General features: G+C 45.5%; 1 protein-coding gene across 2 annotated transcripts in view; it reads right to left on the reverse strand.

Annotated features, from left to right (window-relative positions):
- The window catches only part of MED1 (mediator complex subunit 1), a 546545-nt gene extending 532680 nt beyond the window's left edge, over nucleotides 1-13865 (reverse strand). The window contains exon 1 of one of the 2 annotated variants that reach the window (XM_078645645.1): nucleotides 13736-13865. The gene's annotated coding sequence lies outside the window, so the exon portion shown is untranslated. Of the gene's footprint in view, nucleotides 1-13686 lie in introns of both variants that reach the window. The other variant, XM_078645646.1, reaches the window with a different exon arrangement.
- Nucleotides 13866-15899: the final 2034 nt, after the last annotated feature.

Here is a 15899-nt window from a genome sequence, read left to right on the forward strand (position 1 = left end):
GGACCAGAAGAGTCTGGGTCTGGTTTTGGCAGACCAAAACAGAGACATACAAATAAGCGGAACATCCACCATGATAACATCTCCCGAGAGCCTATCACGCGTCTCAAGCGAAAACTTGATTAAAACCTAAACTGCAAAATCTACCACGCCGAGTAGCATCTTGAATTATACACAGGGCCTACAGGTCCATGAGCCCGGTCACGACAACACGTACAAATCTGACCTTGCAGACACAAAGGCCCACAAGGACCGCCAAATGGAATCTACATCCAAATTTCAACGGCAGAAAATTATTAGTCAGGCAAGCCACAGAGATGGCCAACTTCGCTCGGACCAAACCATCATCTCCAGGATTGACTCACATATCCACACTGCAAAAACAAATAGGACCGAGGAGGGGCCAAGGTGACAACCCCACATGGAACCTAATAGCTCCTCTTGAAACTCCAGCGGTTCCTTTCAACTCACGGAATCTCGTTCAATAGTCAGACCGAGACCACGAAAACCGAAAAGTATTGCTATATCTCGAATACACCTACTTAACCCAGCGCATAAACAATTCGGCAAGTTCCAGTAAAGAACTATACAAAATATTAAAAGAATTCACTTCCCCTTTTCCTTTTAGTCCCTCCCAAAATTGGGTCGAATCAATGTCTGAATTCTTTGATAACAAGATTAAATCTATCTATTCCTCCTTCTCCAACTTAGACCTAGGTCAATCTCCTCAAGTTGATAGCCTGATGCCCTCGCCCCGGCCGATGGATTGCAATGAATCCTCCTATTTGATTGAATTCGACCCGATTACTGCAACTGAAACACTGGAGGGCTTAAGAAAAATAAAATCTGGATCCCCTTTGGACCCTTTCTCTCCGCGCCGCTGTGCCGCAATTATGCCACTGCTAGTTAATTCCCTTACTGCCATTTTTAATACCTCATTGGAACAAGCCAGGGTACCATTAAGATGGAAACATGCACAAGTTAGACCTATTCTTAAAAAGCCTTCTGACGACCACACTTTACCTTCTCATTACCGGCCTATATCTTTGCTGCCCTTTTTCGGGAAAGTGCTGGAATATCTGGTAAATAAACGGCTCACGGCTTTTGTTGAGGCACACGGAGTCCTTGACCCTTCCCAATCCGGTTTCCGTGCTGCCCATAGCATGGAGAGAGGTGTCGTTGAGATTGTGGACAACACCAGGCTTGCGGTTGATAGGGGCGAATCGGCGATTCTCATCCTCCTGAACCTCTCCGCTGCTTTTGACACCATCTCCCACAGTATTCTGAAACATCGTCTGTGGGAGATAGGTGTCAGTGGGGGGCCCTAGGGTGGATTGAAAACTATATGACTGATCGCCTCACCACCGTTCGAGTAGACACCCTGGTCTCCAGTAGTCGCCAAGAAGCAATTGGGGTACCACAAGGGTCGATCTTAAGCCCGTTATTTTTTAATCTGTACTTAACACCATTGGCTAAAATTATTAATTCCTACGGCTTTGGAACTGTGTTGTATGCAGACGATACACAGCTGCTTATCACCTGCGGCGTGGATCTCGCCGGCACTTGTTCACGTTTCAAAAGCTGCATGATTGAGACAAGCAGTTGGATGAGGAACAACAAACTCCAACTGAAATCCAGTAAGACTGAGATTATTCCGTTCGGTAAAGCAGAAAAGTGCTGGACTCAAGACTGGTGGCCTCCGGAATTGGGAGTGTGTCCCTCTCCTAAATCAGCAGTCCGTAACTTGGGAATCATAATTGATAGCACCCGGTCTATGAAAAAACACATTGCCAAAGTAACAGGGACTTGCTATGGAATTATGCGCAGTCTAAGGAAGATTTTCAGATGGCTTCCTATAGAAGCCAGAAAACCGTTGGTTCAGGGAAAGATCAGCAGCCATCTTGATTATGGCAATGCCATGCACCTTGGACTGAACGAGGATCTGCTGTCAAAACTGCAAACTCTCCAGAATGCGGCTGCCAGACTGGTCCTAGACCTTCCCCCCAGAACTGCATCAGCGCCATGTTTGAGAAAGCTCCATTGGCTGCCCATCCGTCAGAGAAGCCACTTTAAGATCTTAAGTTTAACACACAACGCACTGTATAATAACGGGCCCAAATATCTCCAATACAAACTCAATTGGTATGTTCCCAATAGACCTTTAAGGTCTAGTAATAAATCATTTCGGACCCATCCGCGCGTCCGTATATCCAGGTACGGGCAGCGTTCTTTCTCCTATCTTGCTCCTCTCCTATGGAACAAACTGCCCCCCCACCTTTCCATCATTGAGCACAAGCAAATTCGTAAAGCTTTAAAAACCTGGCTCTTCCCCAATTAGATCCCCTCTCTGTTAGCCCCAATTCATTCTCTCCACTTTATTCTGCCCCTCAGCTGTTCCATCTGGTTTCATGCTACAAGCGCCATAAGACCTCACGGTGAGATGATGCGCTATATAAAAATCTTTGACAATGACAATGACATCTCACAAGCGAGTTGGGACAATCTCAACAGAGGGAACCTCTTGAAACTCTGCGAAAGCATCCCAGGACTGGAGAACATAAAAACAACAGACATTGAGAGGGTGGCTTTCTCTGGTCCAGGGCCTAGTGAACAAAACGAAACAGAGATAACCTTTTCCAACTTCAACATGGCGAATGCACTGAAGGGATACAAAACACAATAGGAGAATTGGGGAATGAAAATGAAAATTAAGGCCCATCTACCGACAAAATACCCTGAGATTTTGAAAGATAACCATCAACAGGGAGACGGGAAAATATGAACACCAATCATCTAACTCCACCTGCCACCAAATCCATTCTACATGGCTCAATAGGTGGCACAGAAGCAATACAGTGGAGTAGTAATTTAATTCAAATTTTTAAACATACTGAAGGAGGTAACCGATCATGCTCAATTATGGGGCGGAGTAGCAAAGACTGGTCTTGGCTTGCCCATGCCTTAAATTCTACTTCCTAATAGCAACATTGCTGATCTCATTGCTGATCTATCGAACTTTCATCTGACAACAACAAAGAATACCTTGGGCCATACCAGGCATAACGAGCTTGTTTCGTGCAAGATTAGCACTGGTCAAGAGTCGGGTAACCATGTAGCACCAACAAATTCCAACATTAGCCACAATGACCATAACTACCCCACGGCAAACAATCCAATCATCAACATAGTGTCCTGGAATGTCGCCGGGATACACAAAGCTTTGCAAAGCCCAGGAGCAGTGGGACTTATGGTCGGAGCGGACATAATCTGTGTACAGGAAACATGGGCCACCTCCTCTACACCAATAGGGAATTACGCCTAATATTTTAAACCTGCAAAAAAGGTTAATATTTTTGGCAGACCATCAGGGGGTATCTCAACGTATATAAAGCATGGACTAAAAGTACATTTTTCAACAATACAGAACACTTCAGACATGTTTCTGGCTACAATTTTAAAAGGTCTCATAACGATTGATGGCCCGACTCCAATTCTCCTCATTAACGTCTATTACAATCGGCATGGGCCGGACTCCAACGAGAATCTGACCCGCCTATTAAATGAGATCGAATCCCTACTAGTACGGTACGCAGGTATGGACTCAATTATCTTGGGTGACTTTAACATCCACGACTTAGGGCAAACCATTGATGAAAAAGATCATAACAGAAACACCAGAAGATTTAATGCGAGTCTATAAGCTGGCAACATCACACAGCTTAACTACAAAAAATAACCCAACTGTACTGATACCTCCTACTTTTAACAATCAAACAACAATTGACTACATCTTACTAGGCGATCGCCTATAAAATTATATGTCAAGCTACAACGTCGGACTGAAAGTGACCATGCCGCCCTCACAATAGAGTTGTCCATGAGTGCGAAAACTAGGCACACTCTTCATTGCATTGGAGCTACAAATGGAGATGAGCAACACAGACTACTTCGAAGAATTAAATGGGGACCGCTTCCGTCCCATAAGTTTGCTGCATGGAAATCAACTTGGAAAGGTTGGCAGATCGCCCGTAATGACCAGGGTAGAATTGGAGAGTGGGGCGCTCTCGCATATGACTTAGCAAACCAACCTCGAGAGAGCAACAATCAAAGAGCCTATGACAATTCCACCTATAAACTGGGATTCCAGCCGGCAATTAGGAAATCCTCAAAAGTACTCCATTCCAAACGCAGAGCCTATCGAGAAACCAGATTGATGACTGCAACAAAAACAAGCATTTGCAATGCAATAGGTCTCGCATTAGGAAAGTTTGAGCTATTGGTATTGTAAATGACAAATTTTTTATATGTGTTGGTTTTGAAAATAGCGAAATTAATAGCTTTGTCATTTACAATGCCAATAGTTTTAACTTTCGCAAATGTGACACCTATAGCAGTTGTAATGCAATATGTGTTGTATTTACGTGACTTAGATGTATTGATATTACAAATAATAATGGCTTTTATTTTTTTTAAATAATTAATACTTAAAAGTTATTGGAATTTATAATGGCAATAGCCTAAACTTTTGTAAATAACTTTTGTGAAGATTATGTTCAGTGTATTGTGACGAAAATCCAAGAACAGAAGTACATGTAAATGTAAATGTAAATGTAAATGTACAGGAATTTATATAGCGCAAATCACCAAGCGGTTTCTAAGCGCTTGCTTAGGGAACCCGTCCTGGTATTCCCCTGTGAGATAACCCCGGCAGGGTATCCGCAAGGTGAAAGCCAGGCATCCCGCCACGAGGGGCCGTTGTGGAGATTAAGCAAGCTATTGCCCAGAGTCGCAGAGTGTGAACCCGTGAATCGAGTAGGCACTGGAGCGAGAATTGTCGAGTCCATGGACATTTTAGGACTCAAGACCCCGCCGAGCCGGGAATTGAACCCTGGTCCTGGGCTGACCTCTGCTTCCAGGTCTGCCTCCTCTAACCAGTGAGCCACACTTCTCCACAGAAGTGAAATATTAACATCTTTTTGTGACATTTGTAATAAAGCTTGATACATTGAGAGAACATATTTGAACCAGTTGCTGTTGATTGCACAGATTGATGCTGTCGTGGCGCTGAGTGATGCTGTGGCGTTCAGTGATGCTGTGGTAGAGCATAGTGATGGTGTGGTGCCCCTGAGTGATGCTGTGGCGGTGCGATAGATAGAGGGCGATAGACAGATAGATGGAGAGAGTGAGGGCGATAGACAGATAGATGGAGAGAGTGAGGGCGATAGACAGATAGATGGAGAGAGTGAGGGCGATAGACAGATAGATGGAGAGAGTGAGGGCGATAGACAGATAGATGGAGAGAGTGAGGGCGATAGACAGATAGATGGAGAGAGTGAGGGCGATAGACAGATAGATGGAGAGAGTGAGGGCGATAGACAGATAGATGGAGAGAGTGAGGGCGATAGACAGATAGATGGAGAGAGTGAGGGCGATAGACAGATAGATGGAGAGAGTGAGGGCGATAGAGTGAGGGCGATAGAGTGAGGGCGATAGAGTGAGGGCGATAGAGTGAGGGCGATAGAGTGAGGGCGATAGAGTGAGGGCGATAGAGTGAGGGCGATAGAGTGAGGGCGATAGAGTGAGGGCGATAGAGTGAGGGCGATAGAGTGAGGGCGATAGAGTGAGGGCGATAGAGTGAGGGCGATAGAGTGAGGGCGATAGAGTGAGGGCGATAGAGTGAGGGCGATAGAGTGAGGGCGATAGAGTGAGGGCGATAGAGTGAGGGCGATAGAGTGAGGGCGATAGAGTGAGGGCGATAGAGTGAGGGCGATAGAGTGAGGGCGATAGAGTGAGGGCGATAGAGTGAGGGCGATAGAGTGAGGGCGATAGAGTGAGGGCGATAGAGTGAGGGCGATAGAGTGAGGGCGATAGAGTGAGGGCGATAGAGTGAGGGCGATAGAGTGAGGGCGATAGAGTGAGGGCGATAGAGTGAGGGCGATAGAGTGAGGGCGATAGAGTGAGGGCGATAGAGTGAGGGCGATAGAGTGAGGGCGATAGAGTGAGGGCGATAGAGTGAGGGCGATAGAGTGAGGGCGATAGAGTGAGGGCGATAGAGTGAGGGCGATAGAGTGAGGGCGATAGAGTGAGGGCGATAGAGTGAGGGCGATAGAGTGAGGGCGATAGATAGTGAGGGCGTGCACTGACAACTGGTGGTGTGTGTCTGGTGAAAGCGTGCACTGACGGTTTGGTTTTTAGTGTAGTTGTGTGTGTGTTTGTTGTGTGTATGTTTTTATGTGTGGTTGTGTGTGCGGTTGTATTTGTGTGTTGTGGGTGTGTGTGTGGTTGTGTGTGTGGTGTGTGTGTGTGTGTGGTGTGTGTGGTGTGTGTGTGTGTGTGTGTGTGTGTGTGTAGTGTGTGTGTGTGGTGTGTGTGATCTGGTGTGTGTGTGGTGTTGTATGTGCGGTTGCTCTGTAAGGCATTCGCGAGCGTGGCAGTGCTAGAGTTCACACCTTTCAGTGAGGCCTTGGGGTAGAGGTGTGCCAGAAAAAAACTCATAAACGCCAGATTGCAGCATAATGTGCGCTAAAATAGATCAGCCTAACAAACGTGTGTAAAAGACAATACATAAAAAAATAGTTGGCTAACAATTAGGCGGGTCGGATGGTGGTTTGTATGCCTGGTGGAAGCGTGCACTGACAAGCGGTGGTGTGTGTGCCTGGTGGAAGCATGTAAATATAGCTGGTGTTGTGTATGCCTGTTAAAACGTGCACTGGCAGCTGGCGGTGTGTGTCTGCCTGGTGAAAGTGTGCACTGACGGCTGGTGGTGTGTGTCTGATGGAAGCGTGCACAGACAGCTAGTAGTGTGTGTGCATGATGGAAGCATGCACTGACTGGTGATGATGGCTGGTTGTATGTGTGTCTAGAGGAAGCATGCACTAATGGCTAGTGGTGTGTGTGCCTGGTGGAAACGTGCACTGATGGCTGGTGATGTGTGTGTGCCTGTTGGAATCATGCACTGATGGCTGGTGGTGTGTATGCCTGGTGAAAGCGTGCACTGACGGATGGTGGTGTGTGCCTGGCGAAAGTGTGCACTGATGGCTGGTGGTGTGTGAATGTTGGAAGCGTGCACTGATGGCTGTTGATGTGTATGCCTGGGGTGGAAGCGTGCACTGACAGTGCACACTTTCACCAGGCACACACCACCAACCAACGGCCGGTGGTGTGTGCCTGGTGAAAGTGTGCACTGACGGCTGGTGGTATGTGTACCTGGTGGAAGCGTGCACTGATGGCTGGTGGTGTGTGTTTGGTGAAAGTGTGCACTGACGGCTGGTAGTGTGTATGCCTGGTGAAAGTGTGCACTGACGGCTGGTGGTATGTGTACCTGGTGGAAGTGAGCACTGACGGCAGGTGGTGTATGCCTTGTGAAAGTGTGCACTGATGGCTGGTAATATGTGTGCCAAAGAGAAAGTTTTAAAGTGTGCAACGAAAAAAACAAGGTGTTTAATGATAGGGAAACTCTGGACGAGAATGATGTATTTCATCGAGGATCTATTAAAGAAGGCAGGACTGGGCCGAAGGAACCATGCCTCGAAAATTCACTGCACATTCTGCTTCACTTTGTGCAAAAAGACCAAAACATTACATTTTTCGTAAAGAATTAAAAATAAACAAGATAAGTGCCACCCACCACATTGTGCCAATCAAGAGCAACATTTCCTCTGCGGTTCCCAGCATGCACTGTGGTAGGATGGACTGCAGAGCACCTTCTAAGCGATCAAAAGTAGTGGACCCTGAAATTGAGTACCTTAATAAGCCAGCCAGTTACCAAACACTACGATTGAATGCTGGATTGAACAGGAGAGCTTAGGTTTGTGGCTGGAATCATTAATTGAGTAATGATCAGACCCAGTGAGACCCGGCCACTTAAAGCCCTGCCAGCACCTAAAAAACGCTGTACGGATTTAACACAGGTAAACTGAATGTGCAGCTGCCTCAAAACTATTCAAACAATAAGTATGCAAGCGCTAAGGGTTGATCTCTGTGGTTTGTGGCGCTCAAAAGTCCACACAAACACCGGAAGCGCACTGACACTTGTTAAAGACAAACTTAGTGAAAGTACTATTTTAATTTCGAGGCCCTGTTTATAATTTTTTTACGTAGGTATGGAATGGCATTGTGAGTGCTCATTGTAGGTGTAATGTTACTATTTTTTAATAGCTGGATAAATGGACAGAAGCAGCAAAATATTCCAGATGGGCAGCACACTAAGCTAAGGATAGATTTTTAGCTTAATTTCTTTCGGCCCTTCCCTTTATTAGATCGGCCACGCTAAAATAAGAAACCTCATAGTTTTTTCTATCCCACTTAAAGCCCTGGTGTTCGGAAATAACAATGGTCTGCGTCCGGGTCAGTCTGCTCGGGAGTGGGCTGACTAGTGACTGCCATTGACTTCCTGCAGCGCCAACTGCTTTTCGAAACTCGGAAGCCACTTCCCCTCCCCTCTGAACACTAGTGAGTTCCAGGAAGGCACGGGCGGCAACCGGCAATGCTTTGCTAGTATCTGATAGAGATCTTAAATCACCGTGAGAGTAGGAAGGCTCGGGGGTGGGGGCGAAGCTTTGTGGCGAGAGCTCCGTAAGAGACAATCTGCCCTCAACCAAGCCCCCCACCCCCCCTAACCACTCACTCAAACAAAACAGAGGCTGCCGGGACCAAAAGGAAAAGCGAAGGGGGGGAGGGGGGGTAGAGCTGCCAGTACTGCCATGAATACTACAGTAAAGCTGGGTCAAAAGCTTCCAGCCACGGGAGTCTAGGACTTGTAAATGGCTGATAACCCGTGACCTCTCCTCGGCCCTGGGCCTGTTCACAGAGCCACATAACAACAGACATCATTAGTATCGGTGGAAAGCGCATTGCAGGCACAGTAATTCAAGCAAGTACTGGCACTCTGAATTGCGTGACAAAATATTTTGAGGGAATGCGATTATACCAAATATGCATTAGTGCTGAATGACCCCTGGCAGAGCTGCGGTCTTGCCAGGCCCACTTGCCTCCATATCCTGCTCAACTCACGAGACCCTCCACATGCCAAAATGGTAAACTATAAGGTAGTTAAGCTCATTGCACTAAGCAGCAATGCCCCACCCCCGGCCCACTTAAAGTCCGAGATAGCACTAGCAGAATGATGAGGGTGGCAGGAATCGGAGGGAAAGGTGTTAAGTGTCACTGGAAATACTGGTGCGAGAAACGGAAAGCATGAGAGAAATCAGATGGGTCGAACTCAAGTTAAATCTACCCTGCAAGAGGGAGAAAATCGCCATAAATTGAATGATGACACAAACACTTTGTAGAGTGATTTTGAAAACGTAAAGGAAAACAGCTATAACATTAAATATCTACGAAGGAACAACATGAAATTGACTGTAAAGTACGAGGCATGGCAGAGTGTGAGGCATAGAAGAGGCAATCAGATAGGTAGGACTTTGCAAAAGACAGCTGGATACTGAGACCGAAAAAAAAAACCAAGGCAGCGCTGGGAGGGGGGCTGGGCAGAAATGCGAGTGAAGTGTGAAGCAGTGGGTGGGGAGGCAGTAGCAAATGGTATGGGGAGCCTTTGAAGAGCAAGCCAGAAACACCAGGGGGGCGGAGATGCAGATTGCCTAGGAGGCAGGCAGAAGGCTCGGGCTCGTGCATGTGCACGTGCACTCGTGGAAAACCTCTTTATGGGTGACCTTAGTTTAAGTCTTGGTTTCACTGCTATAGACTCGTCCTATTCCATTCCTGCGGAATGGGAATAGGCCGAGACCTAAAAAAAAAAATCTAAAAGATGCGGCCAAAACTCAAGCAAAACTGGTTTGGCAAATGAAACGTGAAGCAACAGAGCAAAAATGGTTGAAGATCTTCGAGCTGCTTGCCACTAGCAAGACCCAAGGATTTTGGCAATATATAGCCAAGCTTACCCATGGAACTTGCAACAGTGAGAACCCACTTGATGCAAATACTTGGATAGCCCACGTAAAAACTCTCTATACCAACGACTCAGTGAATAACTCAAGTAAAATAACACCTCTTGAAGAACATCCAAATGAAGAACTGACTGAACCCACGTCCCCTCCAACTAACGCTACACCTGCTGAAAGAAAGGCTTTAAGAGCAATTGTGAAAAAAATACGTCACAATGTGGCCCCTGGACCAAATGGTCTGCCGGGCTCTCTCTTCAGGGAGGACATCGACTTTTGGGCAGAGAACCTGGGTCAGCTGTATGCAGAGTGCAGGCTCCTGATGGATGTCCCGGACTCGTGGAGGGGACCGAATGATTGCCTTATTGGACGTGGAGGGCAAGGCATATGCAAGTTCTCTCCTTATGGAATTAGCAGACTGGGTCACCAAGGAGAACTTGCTTCCCTTCTATTAAACAGGGTTCCGCCCAGGAGGCTCCACCATAGATAACATCACAGCCCTATCATACTTAACACAACAATCTATCGCTCGGGCGACCATCCTCTTTTCGCCTGCTTCATTGACTACACAGCAGCCTTTGATGGTTTAGATCGAAATATTCTATGGAAGAAACTGGCTGGCTGGAACATCCGTCCGAAACTTCTTCAAGCAATCAGATCACTGTATACCCATACGTGGGTAAGAATCAAACTCTCGTGTCAATCAGCCACGAAAAAGATCAGCGCTGACCACGGGCTAAAGCAGGGCTGCGTCCTTGCCCCGCTTCTTTTTAACTTATATACAGCAGATCTGGGCAACGCATTGCAGGGAGCAAACCTGGCAACTCCTAGGATCGGGGGAGTTAGAATCCAAGTGATTCAGTATGCGGATGACCTGGTCCTCTTGGACTATACCAAAGTTGGCCTTCAAAAAAGCTTAACAGCATTAGCAGCGTACAACGCCGAAAACAAGTTGGTCGCTAATCCAACAAAATCTAAGATACTTATCTTTGGCCGTTATCCAAAAAAGAAGCTAATAAAATGGAGACTGGGACCACTATTACTATCAAGCACACAATCATAACTATCTTGGAGTTTGGCTCAGCGAAACTGGTCGGCCACAGGTTCAACGACACAAGCTCAAGCAGAAAGCCAAAATGGTTACTTATGCCATTTGCAAACTCAACGCCACTTTGGAAAGTCCAACCACTACAGCAATCCAACGAGTTCTGAGTGCAAAATTGCTACCCTCCCTCAATTACGCAATACAGGCGTTCCCAGGTATATTAGGTCAAGACCTCGAAAAAAATCAACTGTGCAGCCTATAAAAAGCTATTCTGCCTTCCGTTATGCACAAGGAACACTCTAATACGCTTAGAATTCAATCTTAATCGGCAATCTTTGGAAGAGCTAGCAAGCCTAGCAAAATATTACTACCTAATCACCACGGCACCAGAGAACTCGATGAAGTTCATTATAAACAAAATATTCAAAAAGCCAGGTAACCCGTGGTCCGCCGGTCTAGCCTCTGCCAAAGAGCTCTTTAATCTAGCGACAGAGAACTGGGACCCCCAACACAATAAAATTCACAACCATCAAAACAGTAATAAAAAAAAAAGTAAGATCTTACTCGCAAAAACTGGACATTGAAGGTTTGACAGTCAGAGGCTTCCATGAGACCCAAAGTTCTCCTCACACTTTAAATGGCCATATATCGCACCTTGCACAGCCTTTGGGCAGGCAAGTCCTACAAAGGATTATGGCTGCAAGATTGCATGCGCTCCTCCTAAAACATCTGTATCCTTCTGTCAAATTAAGTCCAGCAATCACGGAGTGTCGCCTCTGCCACTACAAGCGTGAAACACTGTTGCACATCTTATTATGCTGCCCAGCACTGTTGTCAGTCCGTAGAATCCATCTAAGGCCCATCCTTCTCCAACTGGGAACACGGACTGTAAAAGAGGCAGTTCATCAATTATATTTGCTAGACACGGTGAAACACATGGCCAACTTCGCCAAATTCATCTATCATGCGCAACAAGCCCTAATGGCCAGTTCGATCGTGGTATAACTTGACTTTTAACCGGTGGAAGGTCCCATATGGCACATGCTTCCTACACATACATTATTTTATTCAATTTGAAATATGTTTTTAATTGCTCTCCTTTTGTATTGATTTTTATTAAACACTCAAAGTATTGTCATTGTCATTGCCATAATCTTATGGAAACTGGTTACACTGATTTTCCAATATGAATATTTTTGGGAAATACTCGCATGCATAAACACATTTTACTAAATGATGTTGCAAAGAAATCTTACATTAGTTTAGCAATATGTTTTTTTCCTTCTTTCATTTTCTGAGGAACATTTTATATTGAAAGCTAAGAATCATTAATCTTGCTTTCAAGCTTCTCCAAATATTTGCATCTAATCAGAGAACACTCTGGGAGCATTATGCATATCCTCATATTGCCAAACGTTGAAACCGTGTGTACACATTTTTATACTGGAACCACTGTCAGTAGTGCAGTCAGAATTTACATTTACTTAGAGCGCTCACCCTAATAATAAAGGCATTAAATTAAAGAACCATGAATGCAAATTTGAACAGCATTAACATATGCACACAAATATTAACTCCACTGCAGGCAGTGCAGTGCCCTTCCCTGACCCTTAATGAGGTACTGCAAACTGGCAGCCAAAGGGTTTGTGCTGCAGGGAGTTAGGCCTACTTGTCCCAAGGACAAAATACACATTAAAACTTGTTGCCTTTGACAAACAAACAATATGTCCTGGGCGTCGGGCTATAGGAATTCCACATTCCTGGTCTAGGTGTTCACAGTTGAAATCACTGCTGTTTTCCACATCTCTTTAACCCCAAAATCTCCTTGGTAAGTTTATCTTATGAATCTGGCACCAAGACACCCCCGGGTATTCAAGCACTTTAAAAAATTTAGATTGCTTGAGGTACAACCTAGTGGAGGTGAAAAGATTGCTCCTGAGTACCATTCTGAACAATCCAGTATTAGAGAAAGTTCCATAACTGATCAAGGTCAAGAACCCCCACATGGAAGCACTGCAAGTATAATTTCTGTAAGGGGAAGAATGTGTTACATCTGTTATGTGTTAAATAACATATAGTGTATTATATAACATTTTATTAATGGTTCCCTCCTTCTTTAAAACCCGTCGTCCTGTCTCATGGAACGCTGGTAGCTGCAGTGGTATAGCGAGTAACCGTACCGGCACAATTTTATGTATGGATGTGATTGTCAAAACGTACGCAAAAACTTGAATCTCCAACTGCTTTGCATCAAATGGGTATAGGATTAACAGTAACGCTTCCATTGTCGCAACCCTTTTAGAGAACCCACTCCCCAACACACTTCTATCATCCCATTGAATCCACATACATACTTCGCTACAACAAAAAAAGAAACCACGTGGTACTACCAGGGTGCATGTAAAGGTGGCGCACACATGAGCAACAGTTCTGTAAGGGCTGATTGATGAGGAACCGCACTGGAATAATAGTGCTTAAAAACAAGGGTTATTCATATCAGTGTCCAAACAATTCTAGAAAATCGTAGTATAACTTTGAGGGCTACGAATGCTTGATCATAGAGAAAAGTTACAACTAGAATTAAAATACGAAGTAGGTATATAAACATGGCAAGCCTTGTGGGGAGCAGGCAGGCCCAACACCCCGTTACTAGCAGGGACATCCTCCTAAACAACCCATCGCAAGTGCGGCAAATTCACTTCCTCTTGTTATGTGTCCCCGAACCACCTTGTCTCCCTCTCTGACCTCCATGATGCCCAGGTTTAGCAGCAGACACAACAACCCTGCAAGGTACCTGTGCCGGAACCGCTGATGAGTACAATCACATCCTCCTCTAGGCTCTCGCGAGACTTTCGCTCGCAACTCCCGCGCCGACGGTGTTCTATCGGTCGCCTCAAACACCCCCCCCCCCCCCCCGCGTTTCCACGCATGCGCATAATTATGCGCAGCCGCACTATGGTCAATGTCTTAGATGCATGTATTTTGAAGCTCCTCACTCTTCTGCCGGTTTAGTGCGCATGCGTGATCCACTACCTCAGGCTCTGCCGTGTTTCCAGTATTAGTGTGTTCGAGTCCCGGCCTGACCATTTAGAATACTCAGCTGTGTGATCATGGGCAAGTTATTTAATCCGACAAAGATGCTATCTTCGCGCTGTGAGGAAAACATTTATTATTGTTACTGAAAAGCACAAATTAACTTGCACTTTGTGAATGCTATTTTTAAGCGTTCAGATGGCCAATGAAGTGCATGTCAGTTTGTGCTTTTCAGTAACAATAATAATCATTTTCGTCACAGCGCAATACACCACCGTTCTGTTGTACCTGAAATAGCCTCACCCACGATTGCTGTTCTTTGCTTAAAATGCGAATTTCTTTATTAAAAATCAAGCGACCACTGGGGATTTAGTTTTTTCTGTTTTCACTCGTTCAATTAGCTGTTCAACACCTTTTTTTTTCAACCTTCGTGAATGTTGAATTAAAGCTTTGTCTGTGCAAAAGTTCAGCTTCGAGGCATCCATGTAAAAATCGTTACCTCTGCTGTGAATTTATGTCATGCACATCCTTATTAACCTTTTCTTTTCTCGTCCACTGGCCATTCTTTCTACTTTCCCCATTCTTCTTTTTCACTTTTATTTATCCTGTGCGGACACCTGACACAGTCTTGCAAGATATTCTGTTGTGTACTTATCCACTAAGTGCTTGGTGCCTCCACTGCCTAATCACACACAGACTTCTATGCCTTTCACTTAGTGACTTACCCACTGGTTCACTCCTCCAACAGCCTCAGTGTGGCCTCTCATGAGCCCTTCCTGGACTCTTCCTCGCAAACCTCCACATGTGCCCTCCTCACTGTATCTGCTTCACCAGCTTCAGTATGTGCCATCCGTTCACTACCACTGCTCTTACCCATCAGCTTTTCTATCTGCTCTCCCATGTACTTTTCTCTAAATTCCTTCCCCTTCCTCTTTCCCCTTGACCTTCATCTTGTGCATCGCTCCCCCACGACCTGCGGCTGTGTCATTTTCTTCCCTTCCCCACATCCTGTGTTCACTTAATGCAAAGCGTATATTTTAATGTCTATGTACTATATGCTTTATGTGTACCATTTTCTGATTGTCCTATGTGTAATTTGTGGTCCACGTGTACTTTGCAGCTGTGTGCTTCTCGTACTATAATCTATGTGTACTATGTGCTTGCTCTACATATGCCCTGTGCTTCATGCAGGCGCGCAACGCCCATTGGGCCAAACAGGCTTCAGCCCCCCCCCAGTCATTGTCTTCAGCCTGGGCTGCAAAGGTTCAGATGACAGCATGACACACTTTCCTAATTTACATGCACTAAAATAATGAAAGTATGCAAACCGTTCTTCCCCAGTTTCATTTGTATCAAGGCTCTACATCGGGTAGTGTTTTTATTATTGGATGCTTTAGCATCGGAGAATGTTATTTTAATGACGACTTCTGAGAGACCTAGGACCACCCTGAGCCAGCCAGCCTCGCAACCCTCCCTGCCCCCCAACCTTTTGTTTTCTTCGAGACGGGCTGCCACCGAGGTGATATCCTTGTCTGAAGGCAGGGATTTCACCTAAGCATGTTTGATGTGCTGTGCAGCATTGGATGGGAGTGGGAAGATGCCCTTCGTGGCCAACGATGATCACATTTGTGGTGTCAGTTTAATGAATTTCTTGAGAAAATAAGGAATATTGAAAAAAGAGAAACATTCTTCCAGTAATTACAGCTTGTATGTAACCACCACATTTGAAGGAATTGATACATTCAGGTTAAACTGAGCAAGTGGCACTGCTGCACTGTCTGAGCATGGTAAAGCTACACTGTCCTGGGAAGCTTACTATTCAGGTGGAGCGATTCGTGGCGTATCCTGGGTCACAGGTAAATGTTATATTTCCATGATTGCAGTTATTTAATGTATGAGAGGTGAGCTGATTGATAGGTACCGTA

This window comes from Lissotriton helveticus, chromosome 5_1 (assembly GCF_964261635.1).
Source record: "Lissotriton helveticus chromosome 5_1, aLisHel1.1, whole genome shotgun sequence".
Classification (NCBI taxonomy): Eukaryota; Metazoa; Chordata; class Amphibia; order Caudata; family Salamandridae; genus Lissotriton; species Lissotriton helveticus.